The sequence below is a fragment of the Anser anser genome (assembly GCF_964211835.1).
Source record: "Anser anser genome assembly, chromosome: 2".
Lineage (NCBI taxonomy): Eukaryota > Metazoa > Chordata > Aves > Anseriformes > Anatidae > Anser > Anser anser.
This window is the reverse complement of record NC_139721.1, coordinates 98,254,390-98,273,861: the sequence shown is the minus strand read 5'-3', so window position 1 is coordinate 98,273,861 and position 19,472 is coordinate 98,254,390. Positions and strand designations below refer to the sequence as shown.

Sequence of the window (19,472 nt, the reverse complement as noted above, 5' to 3'; positions counted from 1 at the left end):
CGCTGCATCCCCAGTGGTGCCAGTGCACTCTCTGGACTCACTGTACTGCATCCCCAGTGGTGCCAAAGCACTCTCTGGACTCCCGCCACCGCATCCTCAGTGGTTCCAGTGCACTCTCTGGACTCACTGCACTGCATCCCCAGTGGTGCCAGTGCACTCTCTGGACTCACTGCTCCGAATCACCAGTGGTGCCAGTGCACTCTCTGGAGTGACTGCAGTGCATCCCCAGTGGTGCCAGTGCACTCTCTGGACTCACTGCAGGGCATCCCCGGTGGAGCCAGTGTACTCTCAGGACTCACTGAAGTGCATCCCCAGTGGTGCCAGTGCACTCTCTGGACTCACTGCACTGCATCCCCAGTGGTGCCAGTGCACTCTCTGGACTCACTGCACTGCACCCCAATGCTGCCAGTGCACTCTCTGGCGTCACTGCACTGCATCCCCCGTGGTGCAAGTGCACTCTCTGGACTCACTGCACTGCATCACCTGTGGTTCCAGTGCACTCTCTGGACTCACTGCACCGCATCCACTGTGGTGCCAGTGCACTCTCTAGAGTCACTGCGCTGCATCCCCAGTTGTGCCAGTGCACTCTCTGGACTCACTGCAGTGCATCCCCAGTGGTGCCAGTGCACTCTCTGGAGTGACTGCAGTGCATCCCCAGTGGTGCCAGTGCACTCTCTGGACTCGCGTCACTGCATCCCCAGTGGTGCCAGTGCACTCTCTGGACTCGCGTCACTGCATCCCCAGTGGTGCCAGTGCACTCTCTGGACTCACTGCAGTGCATTCCCGGTGGTGCCAGTGCACTCTCTGGACTCACTGCAGTGCATCCCCAGTGGTGCTAGTGCACTCTGGACTCACTGCAGTGCATCCCCAGTGGTGCCAGTGCACTCTGTGGACTCACTGCAGTGCATCCCCAGTGGTGCCAGTGCACTCTCTGGACTCACTGTACTGCATCCCCAGTGGTGCCAGTGCACTCTCTGGTCTCACCGCACTGCACCCCCAGTGGTGCCAGTGCACTCTCTGGACTCACTGCACTGCATCCCCAGTGGTGCCAGTGCACTCTCTAGAGTCACTGCGCTGCATCCCCAGTGGTGCCAAAGCACTCTCTGGACTCCCGCCACCGCATCCCCAGTGGTTCCAGTGCACTCTCTGGACTCACTGCACTGCATCCCCAGTGGTGCCAGTGCACTCTCTGGACTCACTGCACCGCATCCCCAGTGGTGCCAGTGCACTCTCTGGACTCGCGTCAATGCATCCCCAGTGGTGCTAATGCACTCTCTGGACTCACTGCACTGCATCCCGAGTGGTGCCAGTGCACTCTCTGGACTCACTGCAGTGCATCCCCAGTGGTGCCAGTGCACTCTCTGGACTCACTGCAGTGCATCCCCATTTGTGCCAGTGCACTCTCTGGACTCACTGCAGTGCATCCCCAGTGGTGCCAGTGCACTCTCTGGACACACTGAAGTGCATTTTCAGTGGTGCCAGTGCACTCTCTGGACTCACTGCACTGCATCACCTGTGGTGCCAGTGCACTCTCTGGACTCACTGCACTGCATCACCAGTGGTGCCAGTGCACTCACTGGACTCACTGCAGTGCATCCCCAGTGGTGCCAGTGCACTCTCTGGACTCACTGCACTGCATCCCCAATGGTGCCAGTGCACTCTCTGGACACACTGAAGTGCATTTTCACTGGTGCCAGTGCACTCTCTGGACTCACTGCACTGAAGCTCCAGTGGTGCCAGTGCACTCTCTGGACTCACTGCAGTGCATCCCCAGTGGTGCCAGTGCACTCTGTGGACTCACTGCACTGCATCCCCAGTGGTGCCAGTGCACTCTGTGGACTCACTGCAGTGCATCCCCAGTGGTGCCAGTGCGCTCTCTGGACTCACTGCAGTGCATCCCCCGTGGTGCAAGTGCGCTCTCTGGACTCACTGGAGTGCATCACCTGTGGTGCCAGTGCACTCTCTGGACTCACTGCACTGCATCCCCAGTGGTGCCAGTGCACTGTCTGGACTCACTGAAGTGCATTCTCAGTGGAGCCTGTGCACTCTCTGGACTCACTGCACTGCATCCCCAGTGGTGCCAGTGCACTCTCTGGACTCACTGCACTGCATCCCCAGTGGTGCCAGTGCTATCCCTGGACTCACTGTAGTGCATCCCCAGTGGTGCCAGTGCACTCTCTGGACTCACTGAAGTGCATTCTCAGTGGTGCCAGTGCACTCTCTGGACTCACTGCAGTGCATCCCCAGTGGTGCCAGTGCACTCACTGGACTCACTGCACTGCATCCCCAGTGGTGCCAGTACACTCTCTGGGCTCACTGCAGGGCATCCCCAGTGGTGCCAGTGCACTCTCTGGACTCACTGCACTGCATCCCCAGTGGTGCCAGTGCTATCCCTGGACTCACTGTAGTGCATCCCCAGTGGTGCCAGTGCACTCTCTGGACTCACTGCAGGGCATCCCCAGTGGTGCCAGTGCACTCTCTGGACTCACTGCACTGCATCCCCAGTGGTGCCAGTGCACTCTCTGGACTCACTGCAGTGCATCCCCAGTAGTGCCATTGCACTCTCTGCACTCACTTCACTGCATCGCCAGTGGTGCCAGTGCACTCTCTGGACTCACTGCACTGCATCACCTGTGGTGCCAGTGCACTCTCTGGACTCACTGCACTGCATCACCAGTGGTGCCAGTGCACTCACTGGACTCACTGCAGTGCATCCCCAGTGGTGCCAGTGCACTCTCTGGACTCACTGCACTGCATCCCCAGTGGCGCTAGTGCACTCTCTGGACTCACTGCACTGCATCCCCAGTGGTGCCAGTGCACTCTCTGGACACACTGAAGTGCATTTTCACTGGTGCCAGTGCACTCTCTGGACTCACTGCAGTGCATCCCCAGTGGTGCCAGTGCACTCTCTGGACTCACTGCACTGAAGCTCCAGTGGTGCCAGTGCACTCTCTGGACTCACTGCAGTGCATCCCCAGTGGTGCCAGTGCACTCTGTGGACTCACTGCACTGCATCCCCAGTGGTGCCAGTGCACTCTGTGGACTCACTGCAGTGCATCCCCAGTGGTGCCAGTGCGCTCTCTGGACTCACTGCAGTGCATCCCCCGTGGTGCAAGTGCGCTCTCTGGACTCACTGGAGTGCATCACCTGTGGTGCCAGTGCACTCTCTGGACTCACTGCACTGCATCCCCAGTGGTGCCAGTGCACTCTCTGGACTCACTGCACTGCATCCCCAGTGGTGCCAGTGCACTGTCTGGACTCACTGAAGTGCATTCTCAGTGGAGCCTGTGCACTCTCTGGACTCACTGCACTGCATCCCCAGTGGTGCCAGTGCACTCTCTGGACTCACTGCACTGCATCCCCAGTGGTGCCAGTGCTATCCCTGGACTCACTGTAGTGCATCCCCAGTCGTGCCAGTGCACTCTCTGGACTCACTGCAGTTCATCCCCAGTGGTGCCAGTGCACTCTCTGGACTCACTGAAGTGCATTCTCAGTGGTGCCAGTGCACTCTCTGGACTCACTGCAGTGCATCCCCAGTGGTGCCAGTGCACTCACTGGACTCACTGCACTGCATCCCCAGTGGTGCCAGTACACTCTCTGGGCTCACTGCAGGGCATCCCCAGTGGTGCCAGTGCACTCTCTGGACTCACTGCACTGCATCCCCAGTGGTGCCAGTGCTATCCCTGGACTCACTGTAGTGCATCCCCAGTGGTGCCAGTGCACTCTCTGGACTCACTGCAGGGCATCCCCAGTGGTGCCAGTGCACTCTCTGGACTCACTGCACTGCATCCCCAGTGGTGCCAGTGCACTCTCTGGACTCACTGCAGTGCATCCCCAGTGGTGACAGTGAAGTCTTTGGACTCACTGCACTCCATCCCCACTGGTGCCTTTGCACTCCCTGGACTCACTGCACTGCTCCAGCCGCGGCAGCCGCTCCAGCCGCGGTAGCCCTCCAGCCGTGGCAGCCGCTCCACTCGGTAGCGGCTGGAGCGGCTGCCGCGGCTGGAGCGGCTGGAGCGGCTGCCGCGGCTGGAGCGGATGCCGCGGTTGGAGCGGCTGCCGCGGCTGGAGCGGCTGGAGCGGCTGCCGCGGCTGGAGCGGCTGGCGCGGCTGGAGGGGCTACCGCGGCTGGAGCGGTTAACGCGGCTGGAGCGGATGCCGAGGCTGGAGCGGATGCCGCGTCTGGTGCGGCTGGAGAGGCTGCCGCGGCTGGAGCAGTGCAGTGAGTCCAGAGAGTGCACTGGCACCTTGGGGATGCAGTGCAGTGAGTAAAGAGAGTGCACTGGCACCATTGGAGATGCAGTGCAGTGAGTCCAGAGAGTGTACTGGCACCACTGGGGATGCAGTGCAGTGAGTCCAGAGAGTGCACTGGCACCACTGGGCATGCAGTGCTGTGAGTCCAGAGAGTGCCCCGGCAACACTGGGAATGCACTGCAGTGAGTCCAGAGAGTGCACTGACACCACTGGGGATGCAGAGCCGCGAGTCCAGAGAGTGCACTGGCACCACTGGGGATGCGGTGCCGGGAGTCCAGAGAGTGCTTTGGCACCACTGGGGATGCAGTGCAGTGAGTCCAGAGAGTGCACTGGCACCACTGGGGATGCAGTGCCGTGAGTCCAGAGAATGCACTGGCACCACTGGGGATGCACTGCAGTGAGTCCAGAGAGTGCACTGACACCAGTGGGAATGCGGTGCACTGAGTCCAGAGAGTGCAATGGCACCACTGGGGATGCACTGCAGTGAGTCCAGAGTGCACTAGCACCACTGGGGATGCAGAGCAGTGAGTCCAGAGAGTGCACTGGCACCACTGAGAATGCATTTCAGTGAGTCCAGAGAGTGCCGTTCCAGCCTCGGCATCCGCTCCAGCCGAGTCAACCCCGCGGTAGCCCCTCCAGCCGCGGCAGACGCTCCAGCCGCGGCAGCCGCTCCAGCCCCTCTAGACGCGCCAGCCTCTCCATCCGCGGCAGCCGCTCTAGCCGCGGCAGCCGCTCCAGCCGTTCCAACCGCGGCAGCCGCTCCAGCCGCTACCGAGTGGAGCGGCTGCCACGGCTGGAGGGCTACCGCGGCTGGAGCGGCTGCCGCGGCTGGAGCAGTGCAGTGAGTCCAGGGAGTGCAAAGGCACCAGTGGGGATGGAGTGCAGTGAGTCCAAAGACTTCACTGTCACCACTGGGAATGCAGTGCAGTGAGTCCAGGGAGTTCACTTGCACCACTGGGGATGCAGCGCAGTGACTCCAGAGAGTGCACTGACACCACTGGGGATGCACTTCAGTCAGTCCAGTGAGTGTACTGGCACCACTGGGGATGCAGTGCAGTGAGTCCAGAGAGTGCACTGGCACCACTGGGGATGCAGTGCAGTGAGTCCAGAGAGTGCACTAGCGCCACTGGGGATGCAGTGCAGTGAGTCCAGAGAGTGCACTGGCACCACTGGGGATGCACTGCAGTGAGTCCAGAGAGTGCACTAGCGCCACTGGGGATGCAGTGCAGTGAGTCCAGAGAGTGCACTGGCACCACTGGTGATGCAGTGCAGTGAGTCCAGAGAGTGGCGCTCCAGCCTCGGTTTCCGCTCCAGCCGCGTCAACCGCTCCAGCCGCGGTAGCCCCTCCAGCCGCGGCAGACGCTCTACACGCTTCAACCGCGTCAGCCTCTCCAGCCGCGTTAGCCCCTCCAGCCGCGGCAGCCGCTCCAGCCGCGGCAGCCGCTCCAGCCTTCCAGCCGCGGTAACCGCTCCAAACGCGGCAGGAGCTCCAGCCGCGGCAGCCGCTCCAGCCGCTCTAGCCGCGGCAGCCGCTCCAGCCGCTACCGAGTGGAGCGGCTGCCACGGCTGGAGCGGTTGCCGCGGTTGGAGCGCCTGCCGCCTTTGGAGCGGCTGCCGCGGCTTCCGCGGCTGGAGCGGCTGCCGCGGTTGGAGAGTCTGCCGCGGCTGCCGAGGCTGGAGGGCTTCCGCGGCTGGAGCGACTGCCGCGTTTGGAGCGGCTGCCGCGGCTGCCGAGGCTGGAGGGCTACCGCGGCTGGAGCGACTGCCGCGGCTGGAGTAGTGCAGTGAGTCCAGAGAGTGCACTGGCACCACTGGGGATGCAGTGCAGTGAGTCCAGAGAGTGCACTGTCACCTTTGGGGATGCACTGCAGTGTCTGCAGAGAGTGCCCTGGCACCATTAGGGATGCAGTGCAGTGAGACCAGAGAGTGCACTGGCACCACTGGTGATGCACTGCAGTGAGTCCAGAGAGTGCACTGGCACCACTGTGGATGCAGTGCAGTGAGTCCAGAGAGAGCACTGGCTGCACAGGGGATGCAGTGCAGTGAGTCCAGAGAGTGCACTGGCACCACTAGGGATGCACTGCAGTGAGTCCAGAGAGTGCACTGGCACCACTGGGGATGCACTGCAGTGAGTCCAGAGAGTGCACTGGCAACACTCGGGATATAGAGCAGTGAGTCCAGAGTGCATTAGCTCCACTGGGGATGCATTGACGCGAGTCCAGAGAGTGCACTGGCACCACTGGGGATGCACTGCAGTCACTCCAGAGAGTGCACTGGCACCACTGGGGATGCAGTGCAGTGAGTCCAGAGAGTGCACTGGCACCACTGGGGATGCAGTGCAGTGAGTCCAGAGATTGCACTGGAACCACTGGGGATGCTGTGGCGGGAGTCCAGAGAGTGCTTTGGCACCACTGGGGATGCAGTACAGTGAGTCCAAGGAGTGCACTGGCACCACTGGGGATGCAGCGCAGTGACTCTAGAGAGTGCACTGGCACCACTCATGGTGCACTGCGGTGAGTCCAGAGAGTGCACTGGCACCAATGGGGATGCAGTACAGTGAGTCCAGAGAGTGCACGGGCTCCACTGGGTATGCAGTGCAGTGAGTCCAGAGAGTGCACTGGCTCCACTGGGGATGCACTGCAGTGAGTCCAGAGTGCACTGGTACCACTGGGGATGCACTGCAGTGAGTCCAGAGAGTGCACTGGCACCACTGGGGATGCACTGCAGTGAGTCCAGAGAGTGCACTGGCACCACTGGGGATGCACTTCAGTGAGTCCAGAGAGTGCACTGGCACCACTGGGGATGCAGTGACGCGTGTCCAGAGAGTGCACTGGCACCACTGGGGATGCAGTGATGCGAGTCCAGAGAGTGCACTGGCACCACTGGCGATGCACTGCAGTCACTCCAGAGAGCGCACTGGCACCACTGGGGATGCACTGCAGTGAGTCCAGAGAGTGCACTGGCACAACTGGGGATGCAGCGCAGTGACTCTAGAGAGTGCACTGGCACCACTGCGGATGCGGTACAGTGAGTCCAGAGAGTGCACTGGCACCACAGGTGATGCACTCCAGTGAGTCCAGAGAGTGCACTTGCACCACGGGGGATGCAGTGCAGTGAGGCCAGAGAGTGAACTGGCAGCATTGGGGTGCAGTGCAGTGAGTCCAGAGAGTGCACTGGCACCACTGGGGATGCAGTGCAGTGAGTCCGGAGAGTGCACTGGCACCACTGGGGATGCACTGCAGTGAGTCCTGAGAGTACACTGGCTCCACCGGGGATGCACTGCAGTGAGTCCTGAGAGTACACTGGCTCCACCGGGGATGCCCTGCAGTGAGTCCAGAGAGTGCACTGGCGATGCAGTGCAGTGAGTCCAGAGAGTGCACTGGCACCACTGGGGATGCAGCGCAGTGAATCCAGAGAGTGCACTGGCCCCACTGGGGATGCACTGCAGTGAGTCCAGAGACTGCACTGGCACTAATAGGGATGCAGTGCAGTGAGTCCAGAGAGTGCACTGGCACCGCTGATAATGCACTTCAGTGAGTCCAGAGAGTGCACTGGCACCACTGGGGATGCAGTGCACTGAGTCCAGAGATTGCAATGGCACCACTGGGGATGCAGTTCAGTGAGTCCAGAGAGTGCACTGGCACCACTGGGGATTCAGTGCAGTGAGTCCAGAGAGTGAACTGGCACCACTGAGAATGCACTTCAGTGAGTCCAGAGAGTGCACTGGCACCACTGGGGATGCACTGCAGTGAGTCCAGAGAGTGCACTGGCACCACTGGGGATGCACTGCAGTGAGCCCAGAGAGTGCACTGGCACCAGTGGGGATGCACTGCAGTCAGTCCAGTGAGTGCACTGGCACCACTGGGGAAGCAGTGCAGTGAGTCCAGAGAGTGCACTGGCACCACTGGGGATGCAGTGCAGTGAGTCCAGTGAGTGTACTGGCACCACTGGGGATGCACTGCAGTGAGTCCAGAGAGTGCACTGGCACCACTGAGAATGCACTTCAGTGAGTCCAGAGAGTGCACTGGCACCACTGGGGATGCACTGCAGTGAGTCCAGAGAGTGCAGTGGCACCAGTGGGGATGCACTGCAGTGAGTCCAGAGAGTGCACTTGCACCACTGGGGATGCAGCGCAGTGAGTCCAGAGAGTGCACTGGCACCACTGGGGATGCACTGCAGTGAGTCCAGAGAGTGCACTGGCACCACTGGGGATGCGATGCTGGGAGTCCAGAGAGTGCCTTGGTACCAGTGGGGATGCAGTGCAGTTATTCCAGAGACTGCACTGGCATCACCGGGGATGCAGTGCAGTGAGTCCAGAGAGTGCACTGGCACCACTGGGGATGCAGTGCAGTGAGTCCAGAGATTGCACTGGCACCACTGGGGATGCAGTGCTGTGACTCCAGAGAGCGCACTGGCACCATTGGGGATGCACTGCAGTGAGTCCAGAGAGTGCACTGGCACCACTGGGGATGCAGTGCAGTGAGCCCAGAGAGTGCACTGGCACCAGTGGGGATGCACTGCAGTGAGTCCAGTGAGTGCACTGGCACCACTGGGGAAGCAGTGCAGTGAGTCCAGAGAGTGCAGTGGCACCACTGGGGATGCAGTTTAGTGAGTCCAGAGAGTGCACTGGCACCACTGGGGATGCAGTGCAGTGAGTCCAGAGAGTGTACTGGCACCACTGGGGATGCACTGCAGTGAGTCCAGAGAGTGCACTGGCACCACTGGGGATGCAGTGCAGTGAGTCCAGAGAGTGCACTGGCACCACTGGGGATGCGGTGCTGGGAGTCCAGAGAGTGCACTGGCACCACTGGGGAAGCAGTGCAGTGAGTCCAGAGAGTGCAGTGGCACCACTGGGGATGCAGTGCAGTGAGTCCAGAGAGTGCACTGTCACTACTGGGGATGCAGTGCAGTGAGTCCAGAGAGTGCACTGGCACCACTGAGAATGCACTTCAGTGAGTCCAGAGAGTGCACTGGCACCAATGGGGATGCACTGCAGTGAGTCCAGAGATTGCACTGGCACCACTGGGGATGCAGTACAGTGAGTCCACACAGTGCACTAGCACCACTTGGGATGCAGTGCAGTGAGTCCAGAGAGTGCACTGGCACCACTGTGGATGCAGTGCAGTGAGTCCAGAGAGTGCACTGGCACCACTGGTGATGCACTGCTGTGAGTCCAGAGAGTGCTCTTGCACCACAGGGGATGCAGTGCAGTGACTCAAGAGAGTGCACTGGCAGCACTGGGGATGCAGTGCAGTGAGTCCAGAGAGTGCACTGGCACCACTAGGGATGCAGTGCAGTGAGTCCAGAGAGTGCAATGGCTCCACTGCGGATGCACTGCAGTGAGTCCAGAGAGTACACTGCCTCCACTGGGGATGCACTGCAGTGAGTCCAGAGAGTGCACTGGCACCACTGGGGATGCACTGCAGTGAGTCCAGAGAGTGTACTGGCACCACAGGGGATGCAGTGCAGTGAGTCCAGAGAGTGCACTGGCACCAGTGGGGATGCACTGCAGTGAGTCCAGAGAGTGCACTGGCACCACTGGGGATGCACTGCAGTGAGTCCACAGAGTGCACTAGCACTACTGGGGATGCAGTGCAGTGAGTCCAGAGAGTGCGCTGGAACCACTGGGGATGCAGTGCAGTGAGTCCAGAGAGTGCACTGGCACCACTGGGGATGCAGTGCAGTGACTCCAGAGAGTGCACTGGCACCACTGGGGATGCAGTGCAGTGAGTCCAGTGAGTGTACTGGCACCACTGGGGATGCAGTGCAGTGAGTCCAGACAGTGCACTGGCACCACTGGGGAAGCAGTGCAGTGAGTCCAGAGAGTGCAGTGGCACCACTGGGAATGCAGTGCAGTGAGTCCACAGAGTGCACTGGCAGCACTGGGGATGCAGTGCAGTGAGTCCAGAGAGTGCACTGGCACCACTGGGGATGCAGTTCAGTGAGTCCAGAGAGTGCACTGGCACCACTGGGGATGCACTGCAGTGAGTCCAGAGAGTGCACTGGCACCACTGGGGATGCACTGCAGTGAGCCCAGAGAGTGCACTGGCACCAGTGGGGATGCACTGCAGTCAGTCCAGTGAGTGCACTGGCACCACTGGGGAAGCAGTGCAGTGAGTCCAGAGAGTGCACTGGCACCACTGGGGATGCAGTGCAGTGAGTCCAGTGAGTGTACTGGCACCACTGGGGATGCACTGCAGTGAGTCCAGAGAGTGCACTGGCACCACTGAGAATGCACTTCAGTGAGTCCAGAGAGTGCACTGGCTCCACTGGGGATGCACTGCAGTGAGTCCAGAGAGTGCAGTGGCACCACTGGGGATGCAGTTTAGTGAGTCCAGAGAGTGCACTGGCACCACTGGAGATGCAGTGCAGTGAGTCCAGAGAGTGTACTGGCAACACTGGGGATGCACTGCAGTGAGTCCAGAGAGTGCACTGGCACCACTGGGGATGCACTGCAGTGAGTCCACAGAGTGCACTAGCACTACTGGGGATGCAGTGCAGTGAGTCCAGAGAGTGCGCTGGAACCACTGGGGATGCAGTGCAGTGAGTCCAGAGAGTGCACTGGCACCACTGGGGATGCAGTGCAGTGACTCCAGAGAGTGCACTGGCACCACTGGGATGCACTGCAGTGAGTCCAGTGAGTGCACTGGCACCACTGGGGATGCAGTGCAGTGAGTCCAGACAGTGCACTGGCACCACTGGGGAAGCAGTGCAGTGAGTCCAGAGAGTGCAGTGGCACCACTGGGGATGCACTGCAGTGAGTCCAGAGAGTGCACTGGCAGCACTGGGGATGCAGTGCAGTGAGTCCAGAGAGTGCACTGGCACCACTGGGGATGCAGTTCAGTGAGTCCAGAGAGTGCACTGGAACCACTGGGGATGCACTGCAGTGAGTCCAGAGAGTGCACTGGCACCACTGGGGATGCACTGCACTGAGCCCAGAGAGTGCACTGGCACTAGTGGGGATGCACTGCAGTCAGTCCAGTGAGTGCACTGGCACCACTGGGGAAGCAGTGCAGTGAGTCCAGAGAGTGCACTGGCACCACTGGGGATGCAGTGCAGTGAGTCCAGTGAGTGTACTGGCACCACTGGGGATGCAGTGCAGTGAGTCCAGAGAGTGCACTGGCACCACTGAGAATGCACTTCAGTGAGTCCAGAGAGTGCACTGGCACCACTGGGGATGCACTGCAGTGAGTCCAGAGAGTGCAGTGGCACCACTGGGGATGCACTGCAGTGAGTCCAGAGAGTGCACTGGCACCACTGGGGATGCAGTGCAGTGAGTCCAGAGATTGCACTGGCACCACTGGGGATGCAGTGCTGTGACTCCAGAGAGCGCACTGGCACCACTGGGGATGCAGTGCAGTGAGTCCAGAGAGTGCACTGGCACCACTGGGGATGCAGTGCAGTGAGTCCAGTGAGTGCACTGGCACCACTGGGGATGCAGTGCAGTGAGTCCAGAGAGTGCACTGGCACCACTGGGGCTGCAGTGCTGTGAGTCCAGAGAGTGCACTGGCACCACTGGGGATGCACTGCAGTGAGTCCAGAGAGTGCACTGGCACCACTGGGGATGCAGTGCAGTGAGTCCAGAGAGTGCACTGGCACCACTGGGGATGCACTACAGTGAGTCCACAGAGTGCACTGGCACCACTGGGGATGCAGTGCAGTGAGTCCAGAGGTTGCACTGGCACCACTGGGGATGCAGTGCAGTGAGTGCAGAGAGTGCACTGGCACCACTGGGGATGCACTTCAGTGAGTTCAGAGAGTGCACTTGCACCACTGGGGATGGGTTTCAAGCCAACTGCATTAACCGCTCATGCTTCTTTCTTATGAGACGTTAGTAAACCAATTACATAGCCTTGTCAAGACTAAATCACAGGTAAAAATCCTGTACATCTCATGTGGCCAACCACTCCCAACTAGGATTCCAAGAACCAGGAGTTTCGGTGAAAATAGGGCTAGTGCTATTAGAGGGGTGATTATTAGGGTAAGCCCTAAGCTGTCTTTAATGGAGAAGTATGGGTGGAATGGGATTTTGTCGCAGTCTGATACGATTCCTAGTGGGTTATTTGAGCCTGATTCGTGTAGGAAGGTTAGGTGGACTAGGGTGATTCCTGCAATTAGGAAGGGCAGTAGGAAGTGGATGGCGAAGAATCGGGTTAAGGTTGGATTGTCTACTGAGAATCCTCCTCAGGCTCATTCTACTAGAGTTTGCCCAATGTACGGGATGGCTGAGAATAGGTTGGTGATTACGGTGGCCCCTCAGAATGACATTTGTCCTCATGGTAGGACATACCCTACGAAGGCAGTTGCTATTAGGGTGAGTAGGAGGATTACTCCTGTGTTTCAGGTTTCTTTGTATAGGTAGGAGCCGTAGTAGAGGCCTCGTCCGATGTGTAAGTAGATGCAGATAAAGAAGAGCGAAGCACCGTTGGCGTGGAGGTTGCGGATGAGCCATCCGTACTGGACGTCTCGGCATGTGTGAGCTACTGAGGAGAAGGCGAGTGAAGTGTCTGCGGTGTAGTGTATGGCTAGTAGCAGGCCTGTTAGGATTTGTGTGGCTAAGCAGATGGCTAGAAGGGAGCCGAAGTTTCATCAGGCAGAGATGTTGGAGGGGGCGGGTAGGTCGATTAGGGAGTTGTTGATTATTTTTAGTAGGGGATGGGATTTGCGGATGTTAGGGGCCATTAGTGAGTCTGTGTGTTATTAGGATTATTACCAGGATGGAGAGGGCGAAGGATCCTAGGTAGGCCTTAATTAGCCCTGTGTGTATTGAGGTTGCGGCTTTGCTTGCGGCTACTTGTAGTTCAGCAAGGCCCTCTGGCCCTATTTTTTTGAGTCAGGAGAGGTCGATCAAGTGTAGGGCAATGTTTTGTCCCTTTTCTAGTAGGTTTTTGGAGAAGAATCGGTGTACTAGGGGGTTGAAGTACCCTAATGCAGAGGAGAAGTTTATGAGGGGGTTTGGTTTGGGGTGAGTGAGGGTGTGTGTTATGTTCGATAGTTCTAGGGCTAGGATGATTCCTAGGATTGTTATGAGGATGGCAGCGGTTTTGGTGATAAGGGGTATGGTTATTGGGGGGGTTTTGGTTGGTGTGATGAAAGAGGTAATGATTATTCCTGCTGTAATGCTGCCTAGGGCGAGTCGGGTTAGGGGGGCGGTGATTAGTGGGTTGTTTTCGTTTATTGATACTATTGGGGGGATTCGGGTTTGTCCAGCTTGGACTAGGATGGTTATGCGGATGCTGTAGGTTGCGGTGAATGCTGTGGCTATAAGGGTTAGGAGTAGGGCTCAAGTATTTAGGTATGATGTGTTTAAGCTTTCGATGATGAGGTCTTTTGAGTAGAATCCGGCTAGGAATGGGGTTCCTATCAGCGCCAGGTTTCCGATGGTTAGGCAGGAAGTAGTGACTGGGAGTATTTTCTGTAGGCCTCCTATCTTTCGGATATCTTGTTCTCCGTTTAGGTTGTGGATGATAGACCCTGAGCATAGGAATAGTATGGCTTTAAAGAAGGCATGGGTTGAGATGTGTAGGAAGGCTAGTTGTGGGAGGTTTAGTCCGATAGTGACTATTATTAGTCCTAGTTGGCTGGATGTTGAGAAAGCAATGATTTTTTTGATGTCATTTTGGGTTAGGGCGCATGTGGCAGCGAATAGGGTTGATAGAGCACCTAGGCATAGGCAGGCAGTTAGGGCTGTCTGGTTGGTGGCTAGCAGGGGGTGCATGCGGATGAGCAGGAAGATTCCGGCTACTACTATGGTACTGGAGTGCAGTAGGGCTGATACTGGGGTGGGGCCTTCTATTGCTGCGGGCAGTCATGGGTGGAGTCCAAATTGGGCGGATTTTCCTGCGGCTGCGAGGATTAATCCTATGAGGGGGAGGATTGGGGTTTGGTGGGGGTGTACGGCTTGTTGGATCTCTCAGGTGTTGAATGTTGAAGCTAGTCATGCTATGCTCAGGATCAGTCCGATGTCTCCGATTCGGTTGTAGATTACGGCTCGTAGGGCGGCGGTGTTGGCATCTGCTCGGCCTTGTCATCAGCCGATGAGAAGGAAGGACATGATTCGTACTCCTTCCCAGCCTACGAATAGGAGGAATATGTTGTTTGCGGTTGTTAGGAGGAGTATGGCGACTAGGAATGTCAGTAGGTAGGTGAAAAATTTTGTTACGTATGGCTCTGAGGCCATGTATCATATGGCGAATTGTAGGATTGATCATGTTACAAATAGGGCGATTGGAAGAAATGTTATTGAGTATTGGTCTATTTTTAGGCTCAGGGGGATTTTAAAGTTTATAATGAATTTTCACTCCCAGTGGCAGGTGACAGATTCTACTCCTGAGTAGATGAATGCGGTTGTAGGGGCTAGGCTAATTAGGAATGCGGTTTTAACAGCGCGGGTGGTGGCTTGTGGGGTGTTTTTAAAGTTTTTAAATAGAAATGGCAGGATGATTGGGGTTAGGAGGATTGTCAGCGTGAGTAGTGTGAGGGAGTTGATTAGTAGTGTGGGGTTCACTACTTTTACTTGGATTTGCACCAAGATGGGTGGTTCCTAAGACCAGTGGATTGCTGTTATCCTTTAAAAGTAAGGGGGCTGAGGTTTTAGGCTCAGATGTAAGAGTTAGCAGCTCTTGTTGGTTAAACCCTCCCCTCGGCAGGTAAGAAGGTTTGAACTTCTATTCTTAGAATCACAGTCTAATGTTTGGTTTAAACTATACTTGCATGAGGGGATTCCGGAGATCAGTTCGGGTTTGAGGATTAGGAGGAATATTGGGATAATGTGGAGTGTTATGAGCAGGTGTTCTCGCGTGGTTGAGTTTTGCATAGATGTGATGTGGGAGGGGATTGAGCCTCGTTGGGTCATTAGTAGTATGAATAAGGTGTAGGAGGCGGTTAGTAGGGTTGCGATTCCTGTTAGGATGATCGTGAAGGCAGATCAGTTGAATAAGGTGATTATAATGGTTAGCTCTGCTATGAGGTTTGTTGTTGGGGGTAAGGCTATGTTTGTTAGATTGGCCAGCAATCATCAGGTAGCTATGAGTGGTAGGAGAGGTTGTAGGCCTCGTGTGAGTAGTAGAATTCGGCTGTGCGTACGTTCATAGTTTGTGTTGGCTAGGCAGAATAGTATGGAGGAAGTTAGTCCATGGGAAATTATTAGGATCATTGCCCCTGAGAATGATCAGTGGGTTTGGATTATTCCTGCGGCGATAACTAGGCCTATGTGGCTAACGGATGAATAAGCGATTAGTGATTTTAGGTCTGTCTGTCGTAGGCAGATTGAGCTAGTCATTAGGGCGCCTCATAGGGCCAGGGTTAGGAAGGGGTAGTGCAGGAGGTTGGACAGTGGGCCCATAAATAGAGTGACTCGTATAATTCCGTATCCTCCTAGCTTTAGTAGTAGGGCGGCGAGGAGTATTGAGCCTGCGATGGGTGCTTCTACGTGGGCTTTTGGCAGTCAGAGGTGTAGGCCGTATAGTGGGGCTTTTACTATGAATGCTATGAGCAGTGCTAGACCTGATAGTATTCCTGTCCATGAGGTGGATAGGGTTGGGTGGGTTAGTTGTAGGGTTGGCAGGTGCAGGGTGCCAATTTTCACGTATAGGTGTATGATTGTGATTAGCAGGGGTAGAGAGCTTACTGGCGTGTAGAATAGCAGGTAGATGCCAGCGCTTAGGCGTTCTGGTTGGTTCCCCCATCGGGTGATTAAGATTAGGGTGGGAATGAGGGTTGCTTCAAATGAGATGTAAAATAGTGCTAGTTCTGTGGTGGAAAAGGCTAGTAGGATGAATGGCTGGACTGCGACTAAGGTTGAGATAAAGATTCGTTTGCGTTGTAGGGGTTCTTGTTGCAGGTGGTTTTGGCTTGCTATGATTATGAGTGGGAGTAGTCAGCAGGATAGTACTAGGAGGGGGGATGAGATTTGGTCAATTCCTGTTCAGTTGGATAAAAATTTGTAGGGGTAGTAGGTTGGGATTAATCACTGTAGGCTTAGGGCAGCGATTAGGAGGCTGTATAAGGTGGTGTTAGTCCATAGAAATTTTGGTGGAGACAGCAGGGCTGTTGGAAGAAGTATGATTGTGGGTAGGATGATTTTTAGCATTGCAGGAGGTTTAGGTTGTGTAGATGGTCGGAGCCATGTGTGCGGGTGGAGGCTACTAGGATGGCCAGGCCTGTGCCCGCCTCACACGCTGAGAAGGTTAGCATGAGAATTGGTACCATGGTGAATGAGGAGACTTGGTTTTCGATGGATCATATTGATAGGCCTACGAATATCGATAATATTATGCTTTCAAGGCATAGTAGGGCGGATACTAGGTGGGTTCGGTGGAAGGCTAGTCCTAGTCCGCTGAAAATGAAGGCTGAGTAGAAGCTTAAATGTAGGGGCGACATAAGAAAGTTACAGGGTTGGCTGTAATCTGCTGGGTCGAAACCAGCTATCTTTTTGGTTAGACTAACTTTCTGTTATTCTGCTCATTCTAGGCCCCCTTGAATTCACTCGTAGGCCAGTCCGAGTGTTAGGAGAAGGAGGATCACTACAGTTCAGGTGAGGGTCATTAGGGGGGATTGGAGTTGGACGGCTCATGGCAGGGGGAGTAGGAGGGCGATTTCTAGGTCGAATAGGACGAACAGGATGGCTACTGAGGAAGAATCGGACTGAGAATGGTAATCGAGCAGATCCAAGTGGGTCGAATCCACATTCGTACGGTGAGAGTTTCTCTGAGTCGGGGTTTATTTGGGCGAGTCAGAAGTTTAATGCGGTTAGGGCGGCGCTTAGGATTGATGATAGGGCGAATATGAACATGAGTGCGTTCATTGCTCTCCTCTGGGTTTATACCAGATTCTAGAGATTGGAAGTCAATTGTAATTAATATACTAGAAGAGCAAGATCCTCATCAGTAGATGGTTATGTAGAGGAATAGTCAGATGACGTCTACGAAGTGTCAGTATCAGGCTGCTGCCTCGAATCCGAAGTGGTGGTCTGATGTAAAGTGGAACTTGATCAGTCGGAAGAGGCAGACGGTCAGGAAGGAGGATCCGATGATTACGTGGAGTCCGTGGAATCCAGTGGCAACGAAGAAGGTAGATCCGTAGACGCTATCGGCGATTGAGAATGGGGCTTCGTGGTATTCTATTGCTTGTAGGGCTGTGAAGTAGAATCCCAGGAGGATCGTTAGGGTTAGGGCGTGGATGGCGTGTTTTCGGTTTCCTTCTGTGATGCTGTGATGGGCTCACGTTACGGTAACGCCTGAGGCTAGTAGGATGGCTGTGTTTAGTAGGGGGACTTCTATCGGGTTGAGTGGTTTAATTCCTGTTGGGGGTCATTGGCCTCCTAGTTCTGGGGTTGGGGCCAGGCTCGAGTGGAAGAACGCTCAGAAGAACCCTAAGAAGAAGAATGCTTCGGATGTGATGAAAAGGATTATGCCGTATCGTAGGCCTTTTTGGACTGTGGGAGTGTGATGGCCTTGGAAGGTGCTTTCTCGTACAATGTCTCGTCATCATTGGAGTATTACTAGGAGTATTGAGATGAGGCCTAGGTTTAGTAGTATGGATGAGTTGTAGTGGAATCACATGATTAATCCTGAGGTTGTGAGTAGGGCGGCGGCTGCCCCGAAGATTGGTCAAGGGCTTGGGTCAACTATGTGGTATGAGTGTGCTTGGTGTGCCATTAGATGTTTTCTTGTAAGTATAGGCTTAGAAGGAGCACGAAGACGTAGGCCTGGATTATGGCTACTGCTACTTCTAGGATGGTTAGGAGTAGTAGGATGATTATTGTTAGGATGGATACTGCAGGAAGGGTGGGTATTAATGCAATGGAGGCTGTAGAGATGAGTTGGATGAGTAAGTGTCCTGCTGTAAGGTTGGCTGTAAGGCGGACTCCGAGGGCTAGGGGGCGGATTAGTAGGCTGGTTGTTTCGATCAGGATTAGTGCGGGGATTAGGGGTGTAGGGGTACCTTCGGGTAATAGGTGGGCTAAAGAGGCTGATGGTTGGTTTCGTAGGCCTGTTAGTAGTGTGGCGAGCCATAGTGGGAAGGCTAGGGCTATGTTCATAGATAGTTGGGTGGTTGGGGTGAATGTATATGGAAGGAGGCCTAGAAGGTTGATTGTAAGAAGTATGATTATTAGGGATGTAAATATTATGGCTCATTTGTGGCCATTTTTGTTGAGTGGGACTATTAGTTGTTTTGTGATTAGGTGAAGGAGTCATGTTTGGATAGTAGAAAGGCGGTTGTTGATTCATCGGTTGTTTGGGGACGGGAATAGTAGGGCTGGGAAGAGTAGGGATAGTAGGATTAAGGGGATGCCGAATAGATTGGGGCTGGAAAATTGGTCAAAGAAGCTTAGGTTCATGGTCAGGATCATGGTGTGGGTTTGGTAGTGAGGGAGGTCTTATTTGATGGGGGGTTGGTTGTGGTGAAGGCTAGTAGTTTTGGTTGGATGAGGAGTGCTAGGGTTAATCAGGTTATAATTATGATTGAAAATCATGGTGCGGGGTTAAGCTGTGGCATATCATTAAGGAGGGGGAAGTCCCTCTTTGGCTAGCTTAAAAGGCTAGTGCTGTTGCATAGCTTCTTAATGATTAGGATGATGATAGAAGGGACGATCAGGCCTCGAAATGTGGGAGTGGGGTTGATTCTACTACAATGGGTATGTAGCTGTGATTAGCCCCGCAAATTTCTGAGCATTGTCCGTAAAAAATCCCAGGCCGGGTGGTAATGAATGAAGTTTGGTTTAGTCGGCCTGGGATTGCGTCTGTTTTAACTCCGAGCGTTGGGACTGCTCAGGAGTGGAGTACGTCTCCTGCAGTAATGATCACGCGGATGGGGGATTCTATTGGGATAACTACGCGGTGGTCAACTTCTAGCAGTCGGAAGTGGCCGTTGGGTAAGTCTGGGGTGGGCACTATGTAGGAGTCGAATGATAGGTCTTTGAAGTCTGTGTATTCGTAGCTTCAGTATCATTGGTGGCCGATGGCTTTTAGGGTGAGGTCTGGTTCATCGATTTTGTCCATTATGTAGAGGATTTGTAGGGATGGGAGGGCGAGGAGTACCAGGACGATAGCAGGTAGGATTGTCCACATCAGCTCTACTTCTTGGGCGTCTACAGCATTGGACGAGAGTTTTTCTGTTAGTATGTGGGCTAAAAGGTAGAGAACTAGGCTGCAGATAGCTAGGGCAACGATTAGGGCGTGGTCGTGGAATTCAACGAGTTCTTCTATGATGGGTGA

At 55.6% G+C, this 19,472-nt stretch overlaps 2 long non-coding RNA genes across 2 annotated transcripts in view; one reads left to right on the top strand and one right to left on the bottom strand.

Annotated features, from left to right (window-relative positions):
- Window positions 1-17,912, top strand: part of LOC310893319 — a 182,874-nt gene extending 164,962 nt beyond the window's left edge. The window contains exon 3 of the long non-coding RNA XR_014578899.1: window positions 12,190-17,912. This is a non-coding gene — a long non-coding RNA (uncharacterized lncRNA). The remainder of the gene's footprint in view (window positions 1-12,189) is intronic.
- Window positions 1-19,472, bottom strand: part of LOC310893324 — a 549,839-nt gene that overhangs the window by 250,813 nt on the left and 279,554 nt on the right. The gene's annotated exons all lie outside the window — the stretch shown is intronic.